General features: G+C 43.1%; 1 protein-coding gene and 1 pseudogene across 1 annotated transcript in view; both read left to right on the top strand.

The window, feature by feature from the left end:
• Positions 1–25,663, top strand: part of ATSAC1 (Phosphoinositide phosphatase family protein) — a 309,707-nt gene that overhangs the window by 50,334 nt on the left and 233,710 nt on the right. The window lies entirely within an intron of this gene.
• On the top strand, positions 6,581–8,074 carry LOC149188859 (developmentally-regulated G protein 1 pseudogene; annotated as a pseudogene).

Genomic DNA, 25,663 nt, shown 5'->3' on the forward strand with positions numbered 1-25,663 from the left:
AACCAGATTCTTCTTCTATTAGAAATCAATTGTTTTGCATAGAAACATAGTACAATGAGAGAATGAGGAAGTTCACCCAAATTTGAAGAAGATTTCTAATAGCTGCTGCTGATGCAAACACTGAATCAATTTGGCTCACTAAGTTTTGCTCTTACTCTCCAAGTCTCTCTCTCAGTTTCTCAATCTCTCTTTCACAAGTTTGAAGCCTCCTTTCACAATGTGCAAGTGAGTAAGAGTGAAGATGAGAGGCACCTATATAGGAGGAGCAAGGAGTTTGAGCCATGAAGGAGAGGAGTAATTCACATGCCTTGAGGGGGAGTTTTAGGGAGGTACGCATGTGTTAATTTTTGGTATGTTCTATGCTTAGAGCAATTTACTTCAATTTTTCATATTAGCCCAATGACAATATTCAAATTAGCAATCACATCAGCATGATAGTAAAGTGTAGATAGAACGTAAACATAAACATAAACAACAGAAGACAAGCCAAGACAAGAAGACACAAGATATGGCAGCAGCCAGGGACAAACCCCAATGTGGGGAAACTCTTAATCAATTCTTCTTATATTCTTCAATAGTTCAGCGGAGAGAGAGATAGATAGTACAAATACATTTGAAGTCAATACTTGACTTGCCAAAATAGGAGATCAGACATCAGAGATATCCACTATGAAGATGACACAATGAGGTTGCAGATCTGATAACAAGGATTGAAGATATGCAGCAGATGATACGATTAGAACAACTCAACCAATTACCCAAAATACTGAGGCCTTCTTTCAATGAGATTCTCCTTCCTTCGCTGCTTCACTAATCATGACAAGGCTGCTAATCTGGCACCTTTCATACGCTACAAGGACTGGTGCATATCTTGACAAACCTGATCACTAGTTAGGGCACAAAGTCTGCTACAACACCCTAAACACACCCCACAGCCCTCCTATTTACTGTGGATAGCCTTCATACAATCCTCCAATGATACGCTGCCTTATAGGACTTGAACGCAACACTTAAAGAGGCCTCCAATTGCTGGCTATGGCCTGCGGCCTAGCCCAGCAGGGGACTGAAGCTATGGTCCCTTCAAACTGTGATCCAATCAGCCCTTACACAACAACCCCTAGCTCCTTTGAGTGGATTCTCCTGCCCAGCATACCGAGTTCAAGAACAGCTTGATCATGCCCAAAACAGTCCACGCTGTCACCTACAACAATGTGACTGTAACGCTGATGAGATACTTCCTTTTTACTGCAGCTAGATTCACTTTCCTTGCTGTGTCTAAGGGTTCCTTTTATGCTGTGATTAGGGCTCTTCTAACTGCGGTTTGAGGGCTTCTTTTACAACATATTAATGCTCCTCTGGACAACGTACAAGTGCCTCGTGGATAGTAGATTAGGACCTTTCCTAACTGTGGATTAGGGCCATCATTTAGATCTCGGTTGGGCCTCCATATAGCGTAAGTAGCCTACCCTTAATTGCAGCTTACTGTGTATAGAAGCCTTCTTCTTGTCTGCGGCTAGGGCTCTTTAAGACAGCGTAAGAGAGCTTCTCCTTCAGCTTTGAATAGGCCTCCTTTGCTGCGGCTAGGTCTCCCTCTAGGACAGAGAATTAGGGGCTCTTTTGATCTGCGTTGAAGCTCCCTTAGACAGTGTATAGAAAGCCTTCTCCTGACAATGTTTAGGGCTTGCACTTCACTGCTAATTAGGCCTCCTCCTTGACTGCGGCTAGGGCCTGTGTAACTGTAGCTAGGGCACCTCCAAGACTGTGACTATGTCTCCTCCTTTAGGACTGCGTATAGGGCTATCCTTTAGACCTCACCTTCTACCAAAACCCAAACGAGTGGAGAGTTAGATCAAGAGATGAATGTCAAAATGACTTGAAGACCTCTTCTATTTATAATAAAACGTTGAGGATAGGTTGGGCTAATTTGGTTGCTGGCTGACCTTGACGAATTGTCACACAACACAAATAAAATTCATATCTCCATGAATACATGTTGGAATCAGATGATCTTTAGATCAATCCTACACCTCTCGATGAGAGGAATCCAAGAAAAATATCAGCTGGTATAAATAAGATGTCCTACATGGAGTTTGGCCCTAGTTGCCAATTTTAGCACTCCCTCTCAACGAGGGAGAACTCCATCTGCTAATCCATCTGCCAGTCCGTACTATCTCTGCCATCAATGTAGTGCCCTGCATTGCTCTGCTCTGTTCTGCCCGTTGAACTATGAAGAAGAAGAAGTGATCGAGAATGTATCATATCATTCTCTACTGACCCGAAGTCAGTCCTGTATAAAGAGAGTGTCTCATACCACTCTTACTGATCCGAAATCAATTCCAAATAAAGAGTGTCTCATAGACTCATACCACTCTTACTGATCCGAAATCAGTTCCAAATAAAGAGAGTGTCTCATACCACTCTTACTGACCTGAAGTCAGTTCCAATTGATCCCAGATCAATATCATCCTAGGACAGGGAGTACGATAGTACACAATGCATCCATTGGTAGTACTATGGTCCCTATCCTCATTTCCCTGCTCATTGGCCAAATGAGAGGTACTTCCCATGAGTCCCAGATTGCATGGTAGGATGTCTCACCAGGAGAAGGATGAACCACTCATCCTGCCTAGATGTTGTCGTGGGGTATCCGAGGGGAAGGCTGAATCACTCACCCTATGACTGTGTCTCAGCAGGAGAAGGATGAACCACTCATCCTGCCTACCTAGCAAACCACTAGGGGAAGGCTGAACCACTCATCCTATGGTTGCTCATTGCTCCAAGAAGTACCCCCAAGCCCCCCTAGAGCTCCCAAAGCTCAATGTCCATATCATACAAGACCCTTAGGAGAGAGTCTCTCCACGACTCCTAGTCGTTCTTGGAAAGTCAAGAATGTAACCTTTCCGAGAGACTTCATCTGAATATCGGCGGCCTGCACATCAGTCCCAATGTGATGGAGTCCTATTGCTCCTCACTGTACCATATCCCAGATAAAGTGGTAACTGGTATGTGATGTCTATATGCTTGGAGTGATCATAGAACACAGGATTCCTCAACAATCGAATCCCTCTTTGGTTGTCACAGAAGATCATGATGGTATCCAACACATGTACAAACAACTCACTGAAGAGCTTCCTCAACCAGACAGCTTCACATTTGGCCATACTCTCAACTATGTATTCGGCCTCAGCGGCGCTCAAAGCAACCGACTTTTACTTCCTGCTCATCTAGGAAATCGAAAAAAAACCAAAGAGAAACAACACCTAGAAGTGCTCTTGTGATCCTCCACATTGCTTGCCCAATCGGCATCAGAATAATCATGCGGCCTCACATCTTCGGCAGTGTCTCTCAGTCCGTGAGTGATTGTGCCCTGAAGATATCTCAAAAGATTCTTGGCACCAATCCAATGTGCGTGATGAAGCTCAACCATATAATAGCTCAACATGCTAACTGCAAAACATATATTCAGACAGAAGTTCACCGAGAACATCAATGCTATTATGAGTTGACGAAACTTAGAGGCATTTCCCAAATCAGGTATGACAACACTACTGCATAACTTCTTAAAGTTAGGCTCCATCGGTGTAGTCACAGGCTTGCAGTCCACCATTTCAAATTTGAAATCCAACTCCCTCTTACTTTTGTAAATGAGAGGGTCTGTACCTGTCAGAAAGAGGTCGTCCTCATAAGGTACCAGTATGAGAGGTCTATCATCCACAACCTTAAAGCAATGGTTTGGATCAGCTTCACTCCTAGTGAATCTCAGTGTCATTAGATAGCTATCAATCCTCTCATACCAAGCCCGGGGTGCTTGCTTCAAACTATAGAGAGCTTTCTTCAACCTGCATACATGAGATTCCCGATCATGAATCTCAAACCCCTCAGGTTGTTCCACATCCGTGGTCTTGCTATTACATGAGGGAAATGATCCCCTTGTATGTTTTCCTTCGGTATATCTTAGACATGTACCTTCATGCTCTTCTTTAATTCAGGCATCCCTGTATCCATTTGTCTCACATCGGGTAGGGCTTACAATGAAGATGGGTAGACCTCCGGTGCCATTGAAGAGATGTGTCACACGACATGGTCCCCAATGGACTTCCTGAAACTTGATACAAAGTGCCAACCCTGAACTCAAGAGTAAAAGCATCTTTAAAATTCTTTTTCTAAACACGTACCTTTCCATCGATGAATGCCACCTTGTAACCTTTGTCTTCCATTGCTGAAATGGACACCAGGTTCTTTTTGAGATCAGGTACATAAATAACTTCATTAAATGAATCATGTTACCCTCATTCAATTGAAGGGTAACATTCCCTACACCCTTTACGGGATAGGTGGCATCGTTTCCAAGAATAATCTCCAAGTTTGTCTGTTAAGGGAAAAGTTCCCCTAGGGTCTTGCGCTGATACCCTAGCAGACTGAAAGTTGTCTATACAGAGAAACACACATTCCATACAGCCATAATGCTAATATAAGCAAACTCTACGATAAGGGGCGTACTTGATGTCCTACGTTTGAGAAGGTCCTTCCAGGGTCCAAACCCTTCTTGGAGTTCCTTTTGCTCCTTTGACCTGCAAAACAATCAATTCAAGAAAGTACAACAGTATATGGACTAAACATTATAAAGAAACCATCTTCATATTATAAAGAAAGGTAGTTAGTTATGCAATTAAACAACCATTCATACATGAATTCTAACATGAATATCATAAACATGAAGAAGATTTATATCAGGAACAAAGACATGTGTTTCTTTTATTATAGACAAATAAAGTACAAAAATGAATAATTTCACCTGAGTCGTCCTTTCGCAGGCTCCAAGCGGAACCGTCCTCCGGATTCATCCAGTGTCAAGCCTTTAACAAACTCCTTCCATGACTTACTCCATGATATCACAAGTGGTAGATGGACATCATCACACAAGGAAACAAGGGTTTCCTGTAAAAATGGGGGAAGTGCAGGAGGCACTAGGATCTTCAGACCTGGTCAGGGAAATCTCAGCATAGTAACCTTTCTCTCTCCTCTCTCCTCCTTTAGGCCTTCCCATTGAAGCCTTTTTATACTTCTCCCAAAGTAGTTTTTTAGTTGGGAATTCATTGGGAACAGTTGGGCCATGGGCACTAACAGGTGATCAGCAGGTAAAACCCGCGATCTCCGCCCGAAATTAAGGAGATTTAATTTTTTTAAGTGTTTTAAGACATATACGCGGGTTGGGTATACACTGACCCGCGTATACACACATTTAGCTTAGGGCAATGTCGCGTATAGGGAATAAAACAATGTTTTTTAAATTTTGGACCAGGTCTGGAAGGAGGGGTTGCCCTGGGCCATGAGTGCAGCATCACAAACCCCAAGAGTGAGATTTGGAGCTATAACATTGTCTCCTCTATCAAATTAGAGAGAGCTTCCATGTATCTAGTGAAGTGCCTGGAGTTCCTTACTTTCTTGGAGGGTTGACCATTTCCTTGATGTCTTGCATTCCTTTTTCCTTTGAAATTATCACTGTCATTCCTTTGATCATTGAAGATTGCCCTTGGAATGGTTGTGATCATCATCATGTGATGTGTCCCTTCTATTTGGGCACTTCCTCGCATAATGGCCAAACTTATTGCAAGCAAGGCATCTGCCCTTCCTTCCACCCTTAGATCCAAACTTTCCATGGAAGTGACCTTTAGGTAGGCCACCAGACGCTTGTCAATGGAATCTTTGATAATCTTCATCGCTTTGACTTCACCCTTGGTGTACTTGTTCTTTGTAGTAGCCGGTGCATTTGATGGAGGCTCAGGGATTTTACCCTTCACATAATTGAACACTTCTTGCTCTTCCAATGTCAGATCCAGAGACATCTTCCATCCGTGATAGGTGTTAGACTCTGTCTTATATCAGAGATTGATTCTTCTTCAAAACAGGGTTTTGAAGAAGAAATCATTAATGTTGCTTTTCAAATTATGTAATTTATCTTCAGCTCTTCTTAAGACAGCAGCGACTTCAAAACTCCTATCTGCACAAGCACAATTTGACATTATCAGCAACCAAAGTCTGGCAATTTATTTCTGTATATTATGCTGCCCTTCTTGTTGTTATCCTCTCTTGAAAGGCCTCCATTAAATCCAGTTCAATTTCTCACAGTGCTGCAAAGGCCTTAGTTTTGAAGCGCCTTGCTTACACTTTACTCTGAGAAATAACGAAAGTATTGTTTCTGGTGGTTCTTCATCCTATCAAGATGAGATCTTAGATACCATGGTCAACATAATATATCCGAGTTTGTTGGAAACCACAGCAAAGGTGATGACCGAATTGAAACTGTAAACATTTCATGTAATGTTGTTGGGTCGGCTTCTTGGGTTCCAAATCTGACATGCAGCATGTGTTCAAGTTAGTGGGATAAAACCTCCAAGCCAACATTGAATTCAAATGCGCACTAATTTTACAGGACTGCAGCTATTTACAAAGTTCTGCAATATTTGGGCGAAGTTGGGTTGAGATCTGGGGAGCTAAGGCTATTTATTTTGACGGGACTGTGGTGGTGGTATGTGAGTTCTTTATCATAGTTTAATTTCGTATCAGCGGTTGAAGGCATCTTGATAATCTTCTTTTGAGGGATGATGGAAGACTCTTTCATGTTGACTTTGGCTACATTCTGGGTAAAGATCCTAAACCGTTTCCACCACCAATGAAACTGTGCAAGGAAATGGTAGAAGCAATGGGTGGAGCAGAAAGCCAATACTATGGGAGATTCAAATCTTATTGCTGCGAGGCCTACAACATCCTGAGAAAATCCAGTAACCTCATCCTGAATTTGTTCCATTTAATGGCTGGAGCAAGCATTCCTGCTATTGCATCTGATCCGGAGAAAGGGATTCTTAAGCTTCAAGAAAAGTTCCGTTTGGATTTGGATGATGAGGATGCAATACAGTTCTTCCAGACCCTTATCAACGAGAGTGTCAGCGCCTTATTCCCCCAAATGGTGGAGACAATTCATAGATGGGCTCAATATTGGCGTTAAAGACAGAGGATATGCGTATTGTACACTGGGATCTCTGAATTTTCAGCTTCTTAGTCTGAACAGGAAAGATCAGGCACAATGGGTATCATAGAGAAGATAAAGGAGATAGAATTCGAGATGGCACGGACACAAAAGAATAAAGCTACAGAATACCATCTCGGGCAGCTTAAAGCTAAGATAGCGAAGCTGAGGACACAGCTATTGGAGCCACCGAAGGGTTCTAGTGGTGCTGGTGATGGTTTCGAAGTCACAAAATATGGTCATGGTCGTGTTGCTCTGATAGGATTCCCGAGTGTGGGGAAATCAACACTTCTTACTTTACTCACTGGAACTCTCTCAGAAGCAGCATCATATGGGTTCACAACACTTACTTGTATTCCTGGTGTCATACACTACAATGATGCTAAGATACAACTTCTTGATCTTCCTGGAATCATTGAAGGTGCTTCTGAAGGCAAGGGTCGTGGTCGACAGGTGATTGCGGTTGCAAAGTCTTCAGATCTAGTGTTAATGGTTCTTGATGCATCTAAAAGTGAGGGTCATCGACAAATTTTAACAAGGGAATTGGAAGCAGTGGGCTTGCGCTTAAACAAGAGGCCTCCTCAGATATATTTCAAGAGGAAAAAGACTGGTGGCATTTCCTTCAACAGCACAATGGCATTAACACATGTTGACGAAAAACTTTGTTATCAAATATTACATGAGTACAAGATCCACAATGCTGAGGTATTATTCAGGGAAGATGCCACTGTTGATGATCTCATCGATGTCATTGAAGGGAACCGGAAATATATCAAATGTGTTTATGTTTATAATAAAATTGATGTTGTCGGTATTGATGATGTTGACCAGCTATTCCGGCAGCCAAATTCTATTGTCATTATTTGCAATTTGAAGCTCAATCTTGATCGGTTACTTGCAAGAATGTGGGATGAAATGGGGTTAGTAAGAGTCTACACCAAACCTCAGGGACAGCAACCTGATTTTGCTGAACCTTTTGTCCTGTCTACGGACAGAGGTGGTTGTACAGTGGAAGATTTATGTAACCATATACACAAAACATAGATGAAGGATCCTTAAATGGGGCTTTGGAACGTGCTTTCAAATACTACAATGAAAAGCCACAATTTTGGATGAATCTTACTGATCAGGTTGCAAAGAGAAAAATTGGCAAAGCTTCGAGAGGAAATAGCAGTGCGAAAAGCTATGGAGACTTGCGCAGTTCTGTATTACATACACCTCGGAAGTTGTGCGCATATCTAGATCTGGCTATCCAACTCGAATGTCACATGAGCAGTTTGCAAAAAGATATGGATTTCTTCTGTTACAAAGTGTTGCAGATCAAGACAAACTTAGTGTCTGTATCGCAATTCTACATCGATTTAATATCTCAGCTGAGATGTATCAAGTTGGCTTCACTAAGTTGTTTCTGCGTGCAGGACAGATTGCCAGACACCTCTTGGCACATGCTTTTCTGCGTTGCTCTCCTCAGTGCCAATTACAAATTGCCGCAGAGTTCTCTCAACTCCAACCGATACAGAGGTCATTTCTTAGGTGGCAGTCATTGCGATATGCGCGCCTTTAGTTATGTGGCAGTTTGACACGTATTTTAGTAAAACAGCAGAGCGAATCTCCAGATTTGGGAAGCAGTTGCACACCATTAAATTGCCCATATCTTCAGATCGACACTTGTGAACGCACTTGTGAAAAGGATATGTGATTCCATCTTCAGCAGCGCTTAGTGGTTATTGTTTTTGTTTTTTTTAGTTTATTTTTATTAATAATGATAAAATAAATGTCGGGTCTTGGGGTCGATCTGTTTTCCCCCAACTGGTTTTTATTTCATTTTTGGTAATGTGAGAAAAACGGCGCCCCTGTTTTGGGCAGCAGAGGTACTTATTGTATTAAAAATTCATTTGTGAGGAGGGTGAGAGGAGGAGAGTTTTTTCTGAGCGCTGGGAGCTGCGGGAGAAGCAGAGAGCTTTTTATTGTACAGTTTTATGACAGAGAATTGAATGGAATTTCACAGCTCTGTTTGCTGAGATTCATGTGGTATGTTGATTTAGCATAAGTTTTTTCCTTTGTCTCATATGTAATCAGTTATGTTCCATTTCATTTCATGACCCTTTCAAGCTGAACAAATGAAGTGATTAGGTAGGAATTCATAGTATTATATGCTCCTCCTATAAGTTTGTTCGCATTCGATGTTTTCTACTGTTTAAGGAGGATTCAGAGTTATTGTCTGCCCTCCTTAGCTCCTCACCAGTCTTGCCATCCCATTTGAAACCAGATTTGGTGTTAAATTGCATGCCTACCTTGCCTCAGTTGATAACCTGTGTAGTCATTATATTTTTCTGTTTGAAGCTGTGATTTTGCCCATGTAGCCCAGAAAAGCCCCGTCATTCCATTTAAAAACCCCAAAAATCATTAAATCCAAACCCCCTATCAATTTACTAGCCTAAAATCCTTATTCTTAATTGGTCAGCCTAATCATATTGAAAGATCTATCGAATCTGACCCGAGAGAGCCTTCTCATACCTCGTAGGGCTAGCTACGAGGTGAAATGGTTTGATGTAGCCTTGATGATTTACCTTTTCAGCCTGAGGTGAAATCACAAGCGCTAACAATAGGCAGACTTTTCACGGAGCTTGGCTTTAGCCGGGAAGTGGGATGAGGAACCCATTGAGCCTTTGACCTTGTCCAATTGTCTTCGGTGATTTCTCTTTCACTCCTGCTTGGGCTTTGTCTTCACCTCAACTCTAGTACCATGTTAATTTTTGGTATGTTCTATGCTTAGAGCAATTTACTTCAATTTTTCATATTAGCCCAAGACAATATTTAGATTAGAAATCACATTAGCATGATAGTAAAGTGCAGATAGAACATTAACATAAACAACAGAAGACAAGCCAAGACAAGAGGACAAAAGATATGGCAGCAGCCAGGGACAAACCCCTATGTGGGGAAACCCTTGATCAATTCTTCTTGTATTCTTCAATAGTTCAGCACAAAGAGAGATAGATAGTACAAATACATTTGAAGTCAATACTTGACTTGCCAAAATAGGAGATCAGACATCAGAGATCTTCACTATGAAGATGACACAATAAGGTTGCAAATCTGATAACAAAGACTGAAGATATGCAACAGATGATAGGCTTAGAACAACTCAACCAATTACCCAAAATACTGAGGCCTTCTTTCAATGAGATTCTCCTTGCTTCGTTGCTTCACTAATCATGACAAAGCTGCTAATCTGACACCTTTCATACGCTGCAAGCACAGGTGCATATCTTGGCAAACTTGATCACTGGTTAGGGCACAAACTCAGTGTGCTACAACACCCTAAACACACCCCACAAACCAACTATTTACTGTGGATAGCCTTCATACAGTCCTCCAATGATACGCTGCCTTATAGGACTTGAATGCAACACTTAAAGAGGCCTCCAACTGCTGGCTATGGCTTGCGGCCTAGCCCAACAGTGGACTGAAGTTAAGGTCCCTTCAAACTGTGATCCAATCAACCCTTACACAGCAGCCCCTAGCTCCTCCTTTGAGCAGATTCTCCTGCCCAACATACCGAGTTCAAGAACAACTTGATCATGCCCAAAACAGTCCACACTGTCAGCTACAACAATGTGACTTTAACGCTAACGAGATACTTCCTTTTCACTGCGGCTAGATTCACTTTCCTTGCCACGTCTAAGGGTTCCTTTTATGTTGTGATTAGGGCTCTTCTAACAACGTACAAGTGCCTCTTAGACAACAGATTAGGACCTTTCCTAACTGCGGATTAGGGCCATCATTTAGATCTCGGTTGGGCCTCCTTCATGTAGCGTAAGTAGCCTCCCCTTAACTACAACTTACTGTGTATAGAAGCCTTCTTCTTGTTTGCAGCTAGGGCTCTTTTAGGGCTTCCTATAATAACGGATTAAGGTCTCTTCTAAACCTGCGGCTAGGGCTCTTTAGGATAGCGTAAGGGAGTTTCTCCTTCTGCTGTGAATAGGCCTCTTTTACTGCGGCTAAGTCTCCCTCTAGGATAGAGAATTAGGGCCTCCTTTGATTTGCGTTGAAGCTCCCTTAGACAATGTATAGAAATTAGAAAGCCTTCTCTTGACAACGTTTAGGGCTTGCACTTCACTGCTAATTAGGCCTCCTTGACTGCGACTAGGGCACGTGTAACTGTAGCTAGGGCACCTCCAAGATTGCGGCTATGTTTTCTCCTTTAGGACTGCATATAGGGCTATCCTTTAGCCCTCACCTTCCACCAAAACCCAAACGAGTGGAGAGTTAGATCACAAGAGATGAGTGTCAAAATGACTTGAAGACCTCTTCTATTTATAATAAAACGTTGAGGATAGGTTGGGTTAATTTGGTTGCTGGCCGACCTTGACGAATTGTCACATAACACAAATAAATTCATATCTATTGATTTGGGGTAGCATCGGATGTGCTCTAGCCGCGAAAATTGGTGGAGAGGCTAAGGCACATGCAATCTCCAATACCCGTAAATGGTTTGGGCAGATTCTAAGCAATTTGGGAGATATGAAAATAATTAATATTTTTAATGGAGTCCCTAAGTCTAAACTTAGGGAAATTAAAATATTGATGTGAATTAATATAAAACTGTGTTAGAATGGTCCAAAAGTCATGGATCTAGCGAAATCTAATCTTAGCCGTTGATTAGGGACTTAATCTTGGCCGTTGAAATGTCAACGAGAAAAGTATAAGAGGAGGCTTGAGGGTCACTTGGAGAACACACCAAGAGATCAATATTTCGTCTTTCTGGGGCTGGGTTTGTTGAGAAAGTTGAGAGAGTGATTTGGAGTTGCAACTGAAGGGCAGTGAGTACAGAAGCAGAGATAGTGTCGGGAGGATCAGCGCAATGGTCGGGAAAGCTGACGTAAAGGGCAAAAGTCGGAACTGCCGGAATAGCCAGAACTGTCGGAATAGTCGGGAAAGCTGACGCAGAGGGCAAAAGCTGAAACTGTCGGGAACAATCTGGAACTGCGGTGAACTGCCGCAACTTCCGGGAAAGCTGATGCAGAGGGCAGAAGCCGGAACTGCTGAGAACAACGGGAATTGCCGAAATTGTCGGGAAAGCTGACACAGAGGGTAGAAGAGGCTAACGCAGTCCCTAGAGGTCGACACTGGGGTTTTTCGTGGGGCAGATTGGAGCTGAGGAGCTGCCAGAGTGTTTATCTGGGGTTTCAGCTAGAGCATCTGTCTCTGAAGGAGAGGTACTACTGCTGTTGGGTGAGTCGGATTTGGAACCTAGATTGTATTTTGAAACTGCGTAATAAATCAAACCCTCAGATAGCTGCACCGGTTTTCTCGCATTGGGTTTTTCCGTGGACATTAGTCCAAAAATAACGGTGTCATTTGTGTGCTTGTTTCTGTTTCCTTCAGTTGATGATCTGTAATGTGTTGAGCATGTACTTGTGTTTATTTTGAGTATTTACATGGTAAATAACTTGTTAATTAATCAAAACAAGTAGGAAGGAATAAATTAGAAAGTACATGGAGGGTTTCTAACTGTTAGACTTAGAAACTTCAACATGGTATTAGAGCGTGGTTGCAGATCACAAGAGAACCAAGGACATCAGCCAAGCTGAGCAGTAGTAACAGAAAACAACTGTCTCGAGTGACAAAAGTTGTTCCTAGCAGCAAAACAACAAGGAAGGGGTGATGCAGTGCTTGCGTCATCAAGTTTGGGCGAAGAAGAGGCTGCACAAAGGCTGAGGGTGGCAAAGACAGGCTCACGCAAAGGCCAGGAGGGCCGACGTAGTTGGCTTTGGGAGCTAGTTTGTCAGTGCTGGGACTGCGCAGAGCCTAGGAGCTCTCACCTTTAGGTTGCTGGGGTTTAGGAGGCTGTAGATAGGTTGTAGAGTGGAGCTGGTGGGGTACTGTAGTCAGAACAATACCTAACAGGGCAAGGCCAAGGAAGAGGGAGTTGCTGCTGAGGCGGATTTCTAGCCAAGGAATCTAGATCAGTGTTGCTGTTGCACAGACGATCAGAGAGGGGCAACTTGACGTTGGTAGAAGGATTTTCAGGCCGGAAATTGGGACTCAGAGGGAGTCTAGAAGAGAACTTCCAGACGGGAAGTAGATAGACTTAGCAGGAGTCGAACCGAGAACTTCTAGACGGGAAGTGGAGAGACTCAGTAGGAGTCGAACCAAGAACTTCCAGGCGGGTTGTAGAGAGACTCGGAGGAGTCAACAAGAAGAGCAGAGAGATGGCCATGAATGGGCTGAGGGATTAGGACAGGTTGGATGAGGCATCCCACTTTGTCATCTGGAAGGCTAGGATCCTTTCTGTTCTGTGTGCCATGAGTGCTCATGTTCCACTTCCGAAGAAGTGGGGAGACATCGCGCTGTAGTCAGACGGACTACAGGCGATGAGGGGTAGGTTCCTCGAGGTACCCAGCCTCTTGGATTAGACCTTGCTATGGGAGCCTCAAAGAGTTGCAGTACTGGCGATGCCAGTAGAGACGGATGTGGATGGAGCGACAGAGGGAGTTGCAGTGCAGGATTCCCAAGATAGCGCGAGGCTAGCAGGCTGCAACAATGCAAGAGGCACGCGAGTGTTGCACTAGTGCAGGATGGCATAGAGAGGTGTGCAACGGTGCGAGATGCATGGAATTGTTACAACAACCTAGAGGTCAGAGAAGGAGCACTTTTCAGTGATAGAAAGAGTGTTTCTAGCCTGATGGAGATGTCAGAGATGGGAGACCATTTACTTACTTCTCAGTAACTGGGTTGCAGTGCAGTAGTTAGCAGTGTTAGTGCTATGGGCAACACGATGTAGCTTAATATGAGGGGTTGCAGTGCAGGTGCAACAATGGTAGTGGTAGGGCCATGGGCAACAACACAGATGCAGAGGGAGTTGCAGTACGGATGCAACAGTGGTAGTGGCAGGGCCATGGGTAGCAATATAGGATGCAGCAGTGCAGAGGATGTTGGGCAACAGGCCTAGCATCAACACAGGGACCGATGCTGGATGATCAGGGTGATACTCAGTGAGGAGTATTGCTAGAGCATAGTCCTCGCTAAGAGGGAGTGTTGATTTGGGGTAGCATTGGATGTGCTTTAGCCGCGAAAATTGGTGGAGAGGCTAAGGCACATGAGATATCCAATACCTAGAAATGGTTTGGGCAGATTCTAAGCAGTTTGGGAGATATTAAAATAATTAATATTTTTAATGTAATCCCGAAGTCTAAACTTAGGGAAATTAAAATATTAATGTGAATCAATATAAAACTGTGTTAATATGGTCCAAAAGTCATGGATCAAGCCAGATCTAATCTTAGCCGTTGATTAGGGACTTAATCTCGACCGTTGAAATGTCAACGAGAAAAGTATAAGAGGAGGCTTGAGGGTCACTAGGAGAACACACACCAAGAGATCAAGATTTCGAATTTCTAGGGCTGGGTTTGCTGAGAAAGTTGAGAGAGTGATCCGGAGTTGCAGTTGAGGGGTAGTGAATACAGAAGCAGAGAGGCAGAGATAGTGCCGAGAGGATCAGTGCAACAGCCGGGAAAGCTGACGCAGAGGGTAGAAGCTGGAACTGCCGGGAATAGCCGGAACTGCCAGGAATAGCCGGAACTGCCAGGAACAGTCGGAATTGCCGGGAAAGCTGACGTAGAGGGCAGAAGCCAGAACTGCCGGGAAAGCTGACGCAGAGGGCAGAAGTCGGAACTGCCGGGAATTGTTGGCACTGTTGGGAAAGCTGACGCAGATGGCAGAAGCGGAACTGCCTGGAACAGCTGAAACTGTCGGGAAAGCTGACGTAGAGGGCAGAAGAGGTTGACGCTGGGGTTTTTCGTGGGGCAGATTGGAGCTGAGGAGCTGCCAGAGTGTTTATCCGGGGTTTCAGCTGGAGCATCTGTCTTCGAACGAGAGGTACTACTGTCGAGATTTTTCTTTGTTGGGTGAGCCAGATTTGGCACCCAGATTGAATTCTAAAACTGCTAAATAAATCAAACCCTCAGATAGCTGCACCGGTTTTCCCACATTGGGTTTTTCCAGGGACATTAGTCCAAAAATAACGGTGTCATCTGTGTGCTTGTTTCTGTTTCCTTCAGTTGATGATCTGTAATGTGATGAGCATGTACTTGTGTTTATTTTCAGTATTTACATGGTAAATAACTTGTTAATTAATTAGAACAAGTAGGAAGGAATAAACCAGAAAGTACATGGAGGGTTTCTAACTGTTAGACTTAGAAACTTCAACAATATCTCCATGAATACATGTCGAAATCGGATGATATTTAGATCAATCCTACACCTCTCGATGAGAGGAATCCAAGAAAAATATCAGCTGCTATAAATAAGATGACCCACATGGAGTTTGGCCCTAGTTGCCAATTCTAACACTCCCTCTCGACTAGGGAAAACTCCATCTGCCAATCCATTTGCCAGTCCATACTATCTCTGCCATCAATGCAGTGCCTCGCACTGCTCTACTAAACTATGAAGAAGAAGAAGTGATCGAGAATGTATCATACCATTCTCTACTGACTAGTGTTGCACTAATCGCCAAATAATTGCGATAATATCGTTTTATCGCGATTTTTTCAAAACAAAGATAAAATCAGGCTATAAAATCGTGGTTTTTTTCGAAAAAATCGCGATTTTTATCCAAAAAATCGTGGAAATTTTATTTTTATTTATTTATTTTATTTTTATGAGGAGGAGGAGGTGACCCAACCTACCCCTGCCACCAGTAGAGGACGTGGTCTTCCCCCTGTGGCTCCTAGTTCTTTAGATTCTAGAGCACAACAGAGTCTACTGCCAACTCCACTGACATTTACATCTAGAGGGGCAAAGGACATAAGTAGTATTAGACTTTAGTTATTTGGTTCATTTCATTGTATATGACATTATGACTCATGATATGAGATACATTATTATATTTTTTGTTGATATTTTGAGGCTGAATTGGGACTCAGGAGTCAGGACTTACTATTCAGGACATGATTCACTGTTATGTGTGATGTAGCACTAGAAATGATATTAAACATTTCATATATTATTTCTTTTATCATATTAATGTGTCAATGTATTTATTTTATGTTTGTTAAGTTTAGGTATGTTCTATGCTAGAGCAATTTATTTAAATTTTCGCAGTTAGCAATCACATCAGCATTATAATAAACTGCAGATAGAACATAAATATAAAACGCAGAAGACAAGCCAAGACAAGAGGACACAAGATATGGCGCAAGCCAGGGACAAACCCCACAATGTGTGGGGAAACCCTTTGATCAAATCTTCTTTTATCTTCAAAGATCAGCAGAGAGAGAGAGAGTACAATTACAACAGAAGTCAACACTTGACTTGTCTAGATCTAAGCATAGATCATCTCCTATAATGATGAGATCAGTTGAAGACATTCTGCTTCAACTGATACCTAACATCGTGCTGCATCTGGTCCTCAAGCTGCACCCCTGCATATTGCACTAATCATGATTATCATCATGCTGCTCATGTCCATGATCTTATCCATCCTCATGCTTCATGCTGCCTATGCTGCCCATGATCTCAACATGCTTCATGCTGCCCATGCCGTCCATGATCTCATCATGCTTCATGTTGCCCATGTTGCCCATGTTGCCCCTGATCTCATCATGCTTCAACACAATTATACTGCCAAATGTATATTTGCCTTAACTGCTTGCTATGGCTTGCAGCCTAGCAAAGCAGCTAGGTTATGTTCCAGATCACACATAATGCTGCTGCCCATGACTGCATTATATATATTTGCCAGATCACACATAATAGCAATGTCCTTATCTCTATGCCGCTGAAGTGTATATACCTAGACAATATCATTGTTGTTCATTATATTAGGGCTGCATAAGCAACGTATTTGTAGCTCCATGAACAGTGTAAATATAATCCATGATCACTGCATTCCGTATGTATATGACTGCGTTCTACAGTGTATATATAATTCATGATGACTGCGTTCTGTATATATATGACTGTGTTCTACAACGTACATATATATGTATATATATCTGCGTTGACATTCATATAACTGCGGCATATTAACCTGCGTATATATATCTGCGTTGACATTCATATGAATTGCGGCATATTAACCTGCGTATATATATCTGCGTTGACATTCATATGAACTACGGTATATTAACCTGCATATATATATCTGCGTTGACATTCATATGAACTGCGACATATTAACCTGCGTATATATATTTGCATTGACATACATATGAACTATGGCATATTACCCTGCGTATGGGTGCTTCAGCGTATCCATGTCTTCCATGAACTGCGTATGGGATAACTGCTCCGGGTGCTCCCTTTGACTGTGATCACTACAACGTGTTAGGGTTTAGGGACAGCGGTGCTCCCTTTGACTGCGTTCATTTCGCGTGATTGCTGTGTGTTCCCTTGCCTCATCATGTGACTGCGTCCACATTACAACGAGTTCTCTTGCTGCCTTGACAGCGTTCCATCCTGTGACTGCGTTTGCCGTGGTACATTTGTTGATGCGTATATATATAGAATTGCTGTGTTTTATTGACCGTATTCCATGCATATGTATGACCTGCGTTGCTGCGTATGACAATGTTTTATTGACCTTGTTGCGGCTTCATCACCTCAGGACTGTGATTGCAACTACACCTGCGGCTACCATGCATTGACTGTGACTGCACCATTATGTGCGGCCACCATTTATGTTACAACGTGTAAGAGCCCCATGATCTGCGTTGGTAGGTTTTCATGACTGCGTAGATAAGGCATCATCTTTTGGGCCAACGTGAGTTTCTCTTGGTGTCTCACTCCTCCAAAAACCCAAGACGTGGAGAGGAGGAGATCACTCAAGAATTGTGTGTAAATGATATCAAATCCTCATCTATTTATACCACAACGAGGATGATGAATAGACACGTCGGTTGGGCTTCTAGAGCCTACATAAGAGCTAGTTGGCTTGATAATAATTACATAAACAAAATAAATTCATATCTCCATAAATACTTATAGGAATCGGATGATCTTTTGATCAATCCTACACCTCTCGACGAGAGGGATCCAATAAAAATATCAGCTGCCATAAATAAACCGACCCACATGGAGTTTGGCCCTAGTTGCCAATTTAACAATGTTGTAGATAGTTTAGATATTAAAAAAATTGAAAAAAATGAATATTTTTGTATGTTACGATTTTTTCCTGATTATTACCGTTTTTTCCCGATTTTTACGATTTTTCCAATTTTTTCCCCACGCCGAAATTATCCCGATAACGATTAGTGCAACATTGCTACTGACTCAAAGTCAGTCCTATATAAAGAGAGTGTCTCATACCACCCTTACTGATCCGAAATCAGTTCCAAATAGAGTGTCTCATACCACTCTTACTGATCCGAAATCAATTCAAAATAAAGAGAGTGTCTCATACCACTCTTATTGATTCGAAATCAATTCCAAATAAAGAGAGTGTCTCATACCACTCTTACTAACCCGAAGTCAGTTCCAATTGATCCCAGATCAATATCATCCTTGGTTAGGGAGTACGGCAGTACACGATGCCTCCATCGGTAGTACTATGGTCCCTATCCTCATTTCCCTGCTCATTGGCTAAATGAGAGGTACTTCCCATGAGTGCCAAACTGCATGGGTAGGATGTCTCACCAGGAGAAGGATGAACCACTCATCCTGCCAACATGTTGCCTTGGGGTATCCCAGGGGAAGGCTGAACCACTCACCCTATACACAACAAATCACTAGGGGAAGGTTGAACCACTCACCCTATGACTGTGTCTCAGCAGGAGAAGGATGAACCACTCATCCTGCCTACATAGCAAACCACTAGGGGACGACTGAACCACTCACTCTATGGTTACCCATTGCTCCAAGAAGTACCCCCAAGCCCCCCGAAGCTCCCAGAGCTCAATGTCCATATCATCAGGACCCTCAGGAGAGAGTCTCTCCACGACTCCTAGCCGTTGTTGGAAAGTCAAGAATTTGACTTTTCCCAGGCGCTTCATCTGAATATGGGCGACCTGCACATCAGTCCCAATGTGATGGAGCTCTATTGCTCCTCCCTGTAGCATATCCCAGATGAAGTGGTACCCGGTGTCTATATGCTTGAAGCGTTCATAGAACACATGATTCCTTAACAATCGAATCCCTCTCTGGTTGTCACAAAAGATCACGATGGTATCCAACATGTGTACAAACAACTCATTGAAGGAACTGTGTTAGAAGATCCTGAGAAAGCAATATGTGAAAAAGGCAAAGGAATAGTTCATGAAAGATAAGATAAGATAAGTGATCAACATCTGATGACAAAAAGGATTAGCTGTGACATCTCCATGGAAAAAGTATGAAGACCCTGATATGAATGTTGGAGAAGAACAACCTTGATAATGAATGTTTTGGAGATGGATTCATACATGTGCAGGATGTTGATGTTGCAAGAAGCTGTTGTCATAACAACAGGCCATCATAAAGAGGTAACTTTGATTTGATGTTAATTTTTTATTTTTGAATAAAAACATTTGGTTGGGTTGAAATAGGGCTATCGAAAGAGGGTTGTAGAATATTACCTGCATCTAGTACTGTAAAGTTTTGTAGATGTTCTATGCTAAGAGCAATTTCACTTTTCTCACAGCAATCATACAAGTAGATAAGCAAAATGCAGATAGAACATATAAGCAGATCTTACAGAAGACAAATCAGAAACAAGAAAAATGTATGTGTTCGTTTCGGCGGTCAACAGGATGCTTCAACCAGCAAAGTCTCCTTTGGTCAGCCAGCCCAGCATGTGTCACAACAACCCTCCAACCAGTAGATGAGTCAACCCAAGTCAGTTCTACAAAAGTCAACGCTGTCCTGAAAAGTCAACGCAGGGGCAGCAAGCTAAAAGTCAACGCAGTAGCAAAACGGTCAACCCTTTGACCTCGATTTTTGTGCCAGGTAGTATGGCCTTCAAAAATCGAACCTCCCACAAGTTTTCAGCTTGTTTGGACCAAGCGTTGACCAAAGTCAACGCTGGTCAAACTTCTGCGAAACCCTAGCAGCAGAAAAATCCTCTTCGTCCTTCCCACGTGTGGCTGAAATTCGTCCTCCAGGTAGCTCGTACTTTTTAGGATGAGAGAGGAAGATGTGAGTTGTGTTGTGATCAAATTCTCTCCAACTTTTCCTGTATATATATCCATCAATGAGGGTGTGTGACACATCTGTTGGGCATGTGAGCCTACATTACAAAACTGGCTGACCTTGCACATATAATTTATTAAGAATAATAAATTCAAAATATAAGTTCTGCTCATCGGATTAAGACTATTTTTATATGGATTTTACACCTCTCAGAAAGAGGAATCCAACAAAAATATTAGCCTCTTAATCTGAGCATCAGAACATGGAGTTTGGACCTAGTTGTCCAAATTTAACACTCCCTCTCAACTAGGGAGAACTCCATCTATTAGTGCAATTAACATCGTGAGTCATCCCGCCGAAACTTGCTTTGCTGGCTTCTTTATTTCAGAACAGAAGTGGGTCAGTCACAAAGACATCATTCCCTGACTGACATAATTAGTCCAGAGGTCCCATACCTCACAAATCTTGATCCCAGATCAAGTGGTTGGTCCATGCCATCCTAGATAGAGAGTACGGCAATCTCTGATGCGTCCATCAGTCTTTGATAATAGTCTCTAGCTTTTCCACACCTCATTGGCCAAATGAGAGGTACTTCCCATGAGCCCTGAACTCAATGGGTAGGATGCATACGGGGCACAGATTAAATGAGTGGCGAACCAGCGCAATAATCACAAGGGTGGGGCAGAAGCATTATGAGTGCTTATAGCTCCGAGAAGCTATCCCCAAAGCCCCCCAGAGCTCCCAGAGCTCATCGTCCAACAGGACCCACATCATAGGGTCTTTCCACGACACCAAGACTCTCACGGAAGGTTAGGAACTTGACCTTCCCCAGGGGCTTAGTGAGAATATCCGCGACCTGCTCATCAGTTCCTATATGATCGAGCCTTACGGCGCCTCGCTGTACCATATCCCGGATAAAGTGGTACCTGATATCAATATGCTTGGATCGGTCGTGGAACACAGGATTCTCAGTCATACGAATCCCACTCTGATTATCACAGAGTATTACAGTGGTATCTAGCACATGTTGGAACAGCTCACTAAAGAGCTTCCTCAACCAAACTGCTTCACAACAGGCCATACTAGCAGCAACGTATTCGGCCTCCGCGGTGCTCAAAGCCACCGACTTCTGCTTCCTGCTCATCCATGAGATCGAAGCAGAACCAAGATTGAAACAACATCCAGATGTGCTCTTACGATCCACCACACTGCCAGCCCAATCGGCATCAGTATATCCCCGGAGTATCACACTCCCGGCAGTGTATCTCAGCCCATGGTTTATCGTGCCCCGAAGATATCTCAAAAGATTCTTGGCACCAACCCAGTGAAAATGATGAGGCTCAACCATCTGTTGACTCAAAGTATTCACTGCAAAACATATGTCCGGACGGGTGTTCACTAAGAACATCAAAGCTCCTATGAGTTGACGATACTCAGTAGGATTGGCCAAGATAGGCCCTGCAGCGCTGCCACTCAACTTCTTAAAGTTGAGTTCCATTGGTGTCGACACGGACTTACAGTCCACCATCCCAAATCTTTCCAGAAGCTTCACAATATACTTTCCTTGAGAAAGGAAAATCTCTCCAGGTCTCTGCCAGACCTCCAGGCCTAGGAAATAGTGCATCAGTCCTAGGTCTTTCATCTCGAACTCAGCAGCAAGCTCCCTCTTACATTGATGAATGAGAGGGTCATCACCTGTCAGGAAGAGGTCGTCCACATACAGCACTAGAATGAGAGGCTTTCCTTCCTCAACCTTAAAGTAAAGGTTTGGATCAGCATTGCTTCGAGTGAAGCCCAGCTTCATCAAGTAACTATCCATCCTCTCATACCAAGCTCTGGGTGCTTGCTTTAACCCATAGAGGGCTTTCTTCAACCTGCAGACATAAGCGTCTCGATCTTGAACTTCAAATCCCAGAGGTTGTTCTACATACACCTCTTCCTTTATTGCACCATGCAGAAAAGCGGTCTTGACATCCATCTGATGAAGACTCCATCCTTGCGTAGCAGCAAGGGCTATGATGGATCGGATGGTGGTATATCGAGCCACAGGTGCAAATATATCGTCATAGTCAATTCCTTCCTTTTGAGAGAAGCCACGGGCAACAAATCTTGCCTTAAACTTTTCAGCACTCCCATCAGATCCATGTTTAATCTTGTAGAGCCATTTAGCGGTGACAACAGATTTGTCCTTCGGTCTCGGGACCACATCCCAGACATCATTCTTCATAATAGCCTCATATTCTTCATGCATAGCATCCTTCCAGACTTGATGCTTGATGGCTTCCTCAAAAGATCCAGGTTCAGATTGTATAATAGTACTCATGGCAGCTAGATACCCTTGGTATCTACATGGCTTCTTGCTTTCTCGGAATGTTCCCCTTGGGGCAGCATGACCCTCAGCATCTTCGAGGGTGTCCCTGAGCCATGATGGCCTCTTTCCTAGAGAAGGATCAATAGGGTCCATTGGCCCTTCAACATCAGGCATAGTCTCATCCTGGGGTTCTTCCAGATTTCCAGGTCTTTCTTCATGGTTTTCTTCAGATCTAGGAAGATCTACTACTTTCTTTAGGGAAGCATCTTCGTCAAAAGTGACATCATGGCTTATCTCTACTTCCCTTTGACCAGGTACATAGACTCTATATGCCTTAGAAGTCTCACTGTAGCCCACAAACATTCCTTTCTTCCCAGTAGCATCCAGCTTACTTCTCTTTTCTTTCGGCACATGAAAATAGACAGGACATCCAAAAATTCTAAAATGTGAGACATCGGGTTTCTTACCAGAGAAAACCTCTTCGGGAGTTTTGGAGTCCAAAGCGGAATGAGGGCATCGGTTTTGAATGTACACAGCAGTATTTGCAGCTTCTCCCCACAGAAACTTTGGAAGACCCTGGTCACATAGCATGGCACGGGCAGCTTCCACAATAGTCCTATTCTTGCGTTCAGCAACACCATTCTGCTCAGGAGTATATGCAGTGGTAGTCTCCCTCTTAATGCCAGCTTCTCTGCAAAAGTCTTTGAACTCATTTGACTCATATTCAGTGCCATTGTCAGTCCTCAAAATCTTGATCTTCTTTCCGGTCATATTTTCCACCAAGGCTTTGAAGGTACGGAACCACATGAAAGCCTCATCCTTCTTCTTCAAGAAGTATATCCAGGTTTTGCGAGAGAAGTCATCAATAAATGTCATATAGTAAGAACATCCCCCCAGGGATGTTACAGGCAACATACCGGAAAGATCAGAATGGACCAGTTGCAATATCTCAGATGTCTTTGTGACACTTGAGGGGAAAGGTCCCCTTGTATGTTTTCCTCCAGCACAGCCCTTACATACACCTTTATGATTATTTCCAAAATCAGGCATCCCTGTCACCACCTTCCTTGCTTCGGGAAGAGCCTTGTAATGAAGGTGTCCAAATCTTCGGTGCCATAGTTCGGTTTGACGGATAGTATCACAAGTCATAGCCCCCAACGGACTCCCTCCAACCTGGTAGAGTGTACCAACTCTAAAACCAATTGAGATAGCTTCCTTGAAGCTCTTCTTCCACATGAGTACCTTTCCATCAAAGAAAGTTACATTGAAACCTTTGTCTTCCATGGCAGATACAGACACAAGGTTTTTCTTCAATTTGGGTACATAGAGTACATCTTGTAGATGGAGGACTTGTCCTTGAGACAAGTGGAGGGTCACAGTCCCGGTCCCTTTCACAGGATAAGTGGCATTATCCCCAAGGATAATTTCTAGATTAGTATCCCTTTCAACCATGTCAGAAAGTGCTTCCTTGAATCCGGTGATGTGTCTTGAGGCACCACTATCGATTAGCCAGACATCCATAGTGTCGGGCGGAGATGCAGCTGAGAGAGCAGATATTAGAATATACTCATTTCTTTTATTAACAACATTAGACTCCTCATACCTGGTATTTCTGGTCCTTTTAGAAGGTGGATTGTTTCCTTCAAAGTGAGCCTTCCTCTTTCCTTTGGATTTGTCATTTCTTCGATTCCCATTCCTTCGGTTGTTGTTGTTGTCGTCACTATCGGGAGAATTCTTCTGGAAGGGGCATTCTCTAGCATAGTGTCCAGTCCTATGGCAGGTGAAACATTTACCCTTCTTCTTTTGAGTCTTAGTCCTTCCTTTGTCCTTGGAACCACCAGAGTTCTTCTTTCGGGAATGAGCAACATAGGCAGCATTTCTTTCATTATCAAATTCCTTCATCCTTGTTTCTTCTTGCATACATCTAGACAGAAGCTCATCAAAGTTAGGGATGGTATTATTGTTGAGAATGGTAGTTGTGAATACTTGCCATTCATATGGAAGTCCTCCAAGTGCGGTGAGAACCATCTCACGATCAGCTATTGTCTCCCCAATAGCTAGCAGATTGTTCCTGGTTTCGGTCAACTTCATAAAGAAAGTTTGAATAGACTCGTCTCGGCCCTTCTTCATATTCTTCAACTTGTTCTTGAGGAATAGCACTTGGTTCACATTGTTTACTCGGAACATAACTATCAGTTTGTCATACATCTCCTTGGATGTGCCTAGTTCAGATATGTAGGCAACCAGACTCTTATTTATGGATTCCCTGATCAGCAGCTTTGCTCTGATTTCTCCCTTCTTATACTTGTGTTTAACAGCAGCAGAGGCATTTGATGGAGGTTCTTGAATCTTCCCTGTCACATGATCTAGGAGATCATGATCTTCTAATTTGAGATCTAATAACATCTTCCAGGCATGGAAGTCATCACTTCCAGTCAGCTTGTCATTCTCCCTGAATTCAAGCTTAGAGGAATCCATTTCCTTCGATGATGATTGCTATAGATAGAGTTTGTCTTCACCTCAGCTCCGATTCCATGTAAAGTTTTGTAGATGTTCTATGCTAAGAGCAATTTCACTTTTCTCACAGCAATCATACAAGTAGATAAGCAAAATGCAGATAGAACATATAAGCAGATCTTACAGAAGACAAATCAGAAACAAGAAAAATGTATGTGTTCGTTTCGGCGGTCAACAGGATGCTTCAACCAGCAAAGTCTCCTTTGGTCAGCCAGCCCAGCATGTGTCACAACAACCCTCCAACCAGTAGATGAGTCAACCCAAGTCAGTTCTACAAAAGTCAACGCTGTCCTGAAAAGTCAACGCAGGGGCAGCAAGCTAAAAGTCAACGCAGTAGCAAAACGGTCAACCCTTTGACCTCGATTTTTGTGCTAGGTAGTACGGCCTTCAAAAATCGAACCTCCCACAAGTTTTCAGCTTGTTTGGACCAAGCGTTGACCAAAGTCAACGCTGGTCAAACTTCTGCGAAACCCTAGCAGCAGAAACCCTAGCAGCAGAAAAATCCTCTTCGTCCTTCCGACGTGTGGCTGAAATTCGTCCTCCACGTAGCTCGTACTTTTTAGGATGAGAGAGGAAGATGTGAGTTGTGTTGTGATCAAATTCTCTCCAACTTTTCCTGTATATATATCCATCAATGAGGGTGTGTGACACATCTGTTGGGCATGTGAGCCTACATTACAAAACTGGCTGACCTT

This window comes from Pinus tabuliformis, chromosome 3_1 (genome assembly GCF_031772625.1).
Source record: "Pinus tabuliformis cultivar Carrire ecotype Pingquan chromosome 3_1, CPIR1, whole genome shotgun sequence".
Taxonomy (NCBI): Eukaryota; Viridiplantae; Streptophyta; class Pinopsida; order Pinales; family Pinaceae; genus Pinus; species Pinus tabuliformis.